A 6,179-nucleotide genomic window follows, 5' to 3' on the forward strand; every position below is an offset into this window, starting at 1 on the left:
GAGCAGGGAGCCCGACGCGGGACTCGATCCCGGGACTCCAGGATCACGACCCGAGCCGAAGGCAATCGCTTAACCGGCTGAGCCACCCAGGCGCCCCCCATGATGTTGATTTGAGGACTACGGGAAACTTTTCGTGGGCAGGCGCATTTGCAAATACGAAATCCATGAATAACGAATTGACTCCATATCCAAGACATTATCATGGCATCACGTAATTAGTACCAAAGTCATCAGTGAGACAGTTTACATTCTCTTTTTCATGCTAAGTCTTTGAAACCCGTGGTCTGTTTTACACTCACGGGAGTTCTTAATTTGGACCAGCCGGTTTCAAGTGCTTAAGAACCACACGTGGCTGCTGGCTTCTGTATTAGCGCAAGTCTCTGTGGCTTTCTTCAGATTCTCAGAGGGGCCTACGAACTCAAAAAATGACCATGAAAGGTCAATGCCAGATAGAAGCCCCTTGGAGAGTGTATGGCGCACCAGAGTGAGCCCCTTAGCCCAGGGCAGCCCGTGTGAGAATATTCTTTGCATCCCTGCTTGTAAGAGCGCAAGATGGGAGAAACATAAAGTGCTGGTCATCAGAAGAATGGATCCATAGAACAGGGCAGGTTCATAGGCTAGAACACGCAACATCTCTGCAAAGGGATGAACCTGAACTCCATGTAACGGCACAGATGAAGCTCACAAACACAGGGTGGAGCTTGTGAGGACAAAAGCCAGCTGCAGAGGGTCACATACTATTTATTCAACATTTAACCGCATGCATGGTGATCCTCTAGAGCAGCTATGGTTTATACGTATGTAGCAAATACATTTTTTTTTTTTAATGAATAACAGATACCTCCTTAGTGACAGTGGTTACTTCAGGGAGGGAGGGGAAAGATTTGGAGTGTGGTAAGTACCCTGCAGGCTCCAATTGCGGTAGCAACATTCTCCTTCTTCAGCTGGACAGTGGTGGACATGTAGGTGCTCATTATATCATTTGGGATATTTTTGGCGTGTCAGCTAAAATATTCCATTGCATGAGGAACCATAGCAAGATTTTGTGCGGCTATGAAGAAGCAGACTCCCTGCTGAGCAGAGAGCCCGATGCAGGACTCAGTCCCAGGACCCTGGGATCATGACCTGAGCTGAAGGCAGACGCTCAACCGACAGAGCACCCAGGTGCCCCAAAGGCCAAGATTTCGATTTACTAGTTTATCATCTTATTCTTTTTAAGCAAATCAATTTAAGGTTACCCCTTTTTTTTCTTTTTCTATTGATCTTTTTTTGGAGGTGCGAGGGCAAGTGGGTTGTCAAGTGCACAGTCTTTGAAGTCTAACTCAATTTTTTCTGTGATCTTTCCATATATATTTTATTCATTAAAGTTATTTGGAAAAAATATATATAAATAATAGGGGTGCCCAGCGGGCTCAGTTGGTGGAGCGTGCGGCTCTTGATCTTGGGGTCATGAGTTCAAGCCCCATATTGGGTGTAGAGATTACTTAAAAATAAAACCTTTAAAATATGTATATTACAGGGGCGCCTGGGTGGCTCAGTCAGTTAAGCATCTGTCTTCGCCTCAGGTCATGATCCCAGGGTCCTGGGATCGAGCCCCGCATCGGGCTCCCTGCTCAGCGGGGAGCCTGCTTCTCCTTCTCCCTCTGATGCTCCCCCTGCTCATGCTCTCTCTCACAAATAAATTTAAAAATCTTAGAAAAATAATTTAAAAAATATATAACATATAATATATATACTCTACTATATATAAGATGGTATATATTATATATAATTATATACAAGGTAACGTATATTACATTTATTATTATATTATATACAATACATAACATATTATAATGCTCTGGGTAGAACCTGCAGTTACTCCCATCTCATAAGGAGGAAACTGAGGTATGAGGGCAGTTGGACACTTGAGGGAGAGCACACCCTGGGCCAGGAGGGCCTAAACTAGGATAGTCACGGCAAGAGCCCATGGGGACGGGTGGACAGGAGACGCAGGAGGGGATGGGCATGAGGCCTAGAGGCCAATTTAAATGAGGGCTGTGTGCACCCTGGGGCCAGGGCTGGAGCCGCCCCGCCTGCCCACACCTGCCCTCTTCAGGTCACTCCGGGTGACCCTGTGGGGTGGCGTTGCTAAATGGGGAGGTGCAAAGCTCCCTGGATCATCAGTGAGCCTCTCAGGGGGCCAGGGAGGGCCAGAGGCCTGCAGCATTCCCCAACCCCCCTGCCCAGCAGACCCAGGTGGCTCTGCAGCCTGACCTTCTGGCTCCAGAGTAGCAGCTGTTCTGCAGTCCCTGCAGGCCCCTTGCACGCACACATCCGGCCCCACGTCCCCAGTGGAAGAATTCAGCTCTAGTCACACCCCAGGGGTCTGCCTCCCTCAAGCTGCCTGGGCAGGGGACAGAGAGCGGCCTGGAGGCCCCAGACCCTCTGTCTTTGCCTCTCATTGTCTGCTGGCCAATGCCTCTGCTGCTCCATGCCTCAGTTTCCCCATCAGTAAATTGGAAACCATCATTCTACTCGTCCAGGGCTTATAGGGAGGATTCCACCTTAATTAAAAAAAGCCAAGGCCTGGCATCTGGCATCTGAGAAGCATTGAGTAAATAGTCATCATTGCATTTCTTCATTGTAGTTCTGGTTTTTGAATAGGTAACACATGCGGGGCAACAACAACAACAAAAAATCAAATAGTACAAAAGGCACAACAATGAAAAGTTCCCCCGAAGCTGTGTGTTGACATCGATCACTGACCCAACTACAGCAGCAACAGAGGGTTTATTTGGACAAATGGGGGTGCACAGAACAGGACTGGGTATCAGCTGGTTTTCCGGAATTACTGTTAATGTCGCTAGATGCAACTGATAATACCATTGCAGTTGAGCTGGAAATGATCCTTCCTTTCAGAGAGATGTAGACCCCAGGGTAGCAATAATTTCTCGTGCTGTCTGTAGTGTATTTGACAACATTTAGCTTTTTATGAGGAAAAATGTCCAGCATAGCCAAAAATAAAGAGTAAAAGGAATCCCCTCATTCACATTTTGCGAGGCGAATGCTGCTCCTGTCCCCGCACCCCCCCACCCCCCACCCCGCACACAGTCTTGGATTTTTCTCCTGCTGGAGTATTTGAAAGCAGGCACCGGGCAGCATACCATTTCACCCAGAAAGATTTCGGTAGACTGTAATTTACTTTGAAATACTTCATTCCCCCACAGAAAACAGAGATACAGCGAGTATTGGAAAAAGTCAACCTGTGAGGTCTGGTCAGTGCCCTGGAGGGTGGTCACTGTGGAGTCCTTTTGACTTTTGTGCACGTTTGCAGAGCTTTTCACCATCAAACCCCCCGAAAATCAAAGAGCAAAGGAAGTTCTCTGCCACTGCCCCACTCCCGGCCTGGGTTCCCAGGGGCAACGTCGTAGCCAGTTTCCTGGGGATCCTTCCAGAGTCTGACTAGCGTCGTGGTTGTGACTTTATTAATAGCAGGTTGTAGTAGTAGTAAAACCAAGCTGGGCAGAACTCAGGGCTGTGAGTCACTCCGACCTGGCTTGGGTCCCACCAGACACCTCCTCCCACTCTGACCTTGTGTAAGACGGTCCCAGCTCACAACCTCAGTTTCCTGCTCTGTAAACTGGGGATAAATCTCCACCCTTTCTGGATAGCTGCGAGGATCCAGGGTAAAGCCCTACCCCAGCCCCTGCCCAGAACCAGGCTCAGGGCAAGTGCTGAGAACATGAAAGAAGCCCCTTCCCCCAGTGCTTCTCTTGGCTATTAGAGCTCCTGGGCCTGAGGGAGGAGGGGGCTGGGGCCCTGAACCCCTGGGTCTGAGGGAGGAGGGACTGGGGTCTGGACTCCTGGTTCTGAGGGAGGAGGGGCTGGGGGTCTGGACTCCTGGGTCTGAGGGAGGAGGGGGCTGGGGGCCTGGGCTCCTGGGTCTGAGGGAGGAGGGGCTGGGGGGCTGGACTCCTGGGTCTGAGGGAGGAGGGGGCTGGGGGTGGGGACTTGGTATTAAAGAACAGGGCTTTGGGAACAGTTTCCCTGGTTCCTAGAGGCCAGACTCCCATCCCATGGAGGAAGGCAGAAAGCATGGAGCTCTGGGTCACCCATCCCAAGAAAGGTATGTGAAGGGGCCCTGTTTCCTCTTTTCTCACTGCCATCAGGCCTGGCCCTTGGGGGTTCACAATATGTTTTGTCCCCTCTGTCCTGGGACCAGAGCCCAGAGTCCAAGCTGGTCTAAGTTTGGAAGGGGGAGGGAGGGGGGCAGCGGGTCAGAGGGGGTGAGGGAGGGGTGTGGGGGGACAGGATGTCTCTGAGCTGTCACACACACCCCTGTCCCAGGCCCAGAGAAAGGGAGGGACAAAGGCTCTGAGAGAGAGTCAGGAACAAAGACGGGAGGAGGGAGACAGACAGACACTGGGGAGAGCAGGCCAGAGCATGGCCGAGCGGGAGAACAGAGAAAGAGTGAAAGTGTGGGATATCCTGAAGGATAGACAGTGGTGACCACAGTGGGGAGAGTGTGGGGACAAGAGACAGGATAGGGAGACCCACCTGGAGATCCGAGAGCTGGGACAGGGAGGCTGGTGGGGAGAGAGAGACTGGGAGACAGATAATCACACAGAAGCAAAGATACTGTGAGGTCAGAGAGGGGAGGGAGGTGTGAGACGGAGCACAGAGATCAGCAGGATAGTACAGACGGACACACGGAGACCCGGGTTGACAAGGAGGCAGGAGTCCAGCAGAGGACGGCAGAGAAATCCTCCGACTCAGACAGGCAGAGGGAGACCGAGGCAGACCCTTTCAGGCGGACTCTAGAGTGTGGCTCTGTAGGGCAAGGACCTGCGGGGTGCGGTGGGACGCGGGTGACCCAGACAAGGCGTGCTTGCTCACACAAGGTCCAGCTGACGCCAGGGGACTCCAACATGGAGCTCAGGGAGCCCGAGAACCATGAGGATGGGGACCCAGAGGTGAGAGACGGGAGACAGGGAGAGAGAGAGAGAGAGATGCAGAAAAACAGAGTCAGAGACAGACACGAAGAGGGACAGTGGACAAACACACAGAGAGATGGAAGAGACAGGGAAACAGAGAAACAACAGAGACCCAGAATAACACAAACCTGAGGACACAAAGCAAGACCGAGGCCGCCAGGGCAATAGACTCAGAAACAAAAAACGGAAAGCACAGGGGGAGGATGGAGAGAGAGATGGGCGCAGTGGGGGTTGTGTAAGCTGAGGATGCAGTCCCAGCCAGGGCTGGGGGCTTTTGGTGGTTCCCACTGATGGTGGTGGGCAGGGTCTCTGAGACAATCACCCTTAACCCTGCCAGGACAAAAGAACAGGTGGCCCAAGGCCGGTGAGTCATTGTGACTCATCCTCCTCCCTGGGGACAATGACCCCATCACCCTGGCACCCCACCTCAGCCCTGGGCTGGACCTCCAGTTCCCCCCACTGCTCTCAGTGGGCCCCAGACTCACTCCTTCCCCACCTCTGCTCCTCTCTGACAGGAGGACACAGCTACCGCCCTCCAACGGCTCGTGGAGCTGACAGCCACCAGGGTGACCCCAGTGAGGAATCTGCGTGTCCTGTACCGCCTCATCCGAGAGCTCGGCTCGGGCTCTTATGGCCGTGTACTCCTTGCCCGGCCTCGCCAAGGAGGTGAGTTTGGCCATCGAAGGGCACACTCCAGAATAGGGTTCTCAGAAGCCACTGAGACAAGGAGCATCCCCAGGAGATGATGGGAACCCTTGATGGGGGCTCTCAGAAAGTTAAGAGCTCTTTGATCTTCCAATAAACAGAGCTAACCCAAAGAAGGGGAACTTGCCTGAGGTCACACAGCAAGGCAGGAGTGTATTTGGATTGGAGCCCCAGTCACCATGTCCCCTACTTGATTCAAGAGAAAACTGAGGCTCGGGTGCCTGGGTGGCTCAGTCAGTTAAGCGTCTGCCTTCTGCTCAGGTCATGATCCCAGGGTCCTGGGATCGAGCCCCGCATCGGGCTCCTTGCTCAGCGGGGAGCCTGCTTCTTCCTCCGCCTGCCTCTCTCTCTCTCTCTCTCTCTAACAAATAAATAAATAAATAATAAATAAAAGTTGTATTTAGATGGAACAGCAATAGAGTCTCAAAAGCTAGAATTTATGGTGTAAAAAGTAGACTTCACCAAAAAGAAAAAATTACCGATTTTTCATTCACGTGC

General features: G+C 52.0%; 1 long non-coding RNA gene across 2 annotated transcripts in view; it reads left to right on the top strand.

Annotated features, from left to right (window-relative positions):
* Positions 1 to 5,691, top strand: part of LOC145719184 (uncharacterized) — a 7,096-nt gene extending 1,405 nt beyond the window's left edge. Inside the window, exons 2-3 of one of the 2 annotated variants that reach the window (XR_014142220.1) lie at positions 4,025 to 4,108; positions 5,492 to 5,691. This is a non-coding gene — a long non-coding RNA (uncharacterized LOC145719184). The remainder of the gene's footprint in view (positions 1 to 4,024; positions 4,109 to 5,491) is intronic. The other variant, XR_014142221.1, reaches the window with a different exon arrangement.
* The last annotated feature ends 488 nt before the right edge of the window (positions 5,692 to 6,179 follow it).

This window comes from Leptonychotes weddellii, unplaced genomic scaffold (assembly GCF_054177405.1).
Source record: "Leptonychotes weddellii isolate Sample4059 unplaced genomic scaffold, ASM5417740v2 HiC_scaffold_3344, whole genome shotgun sequence".
NCBI lineage: Eukaryota > Metazoa > Chordata > Mammalia > Carnivora > Phocidae > Leptonychotes > Leptonychotes weddellii.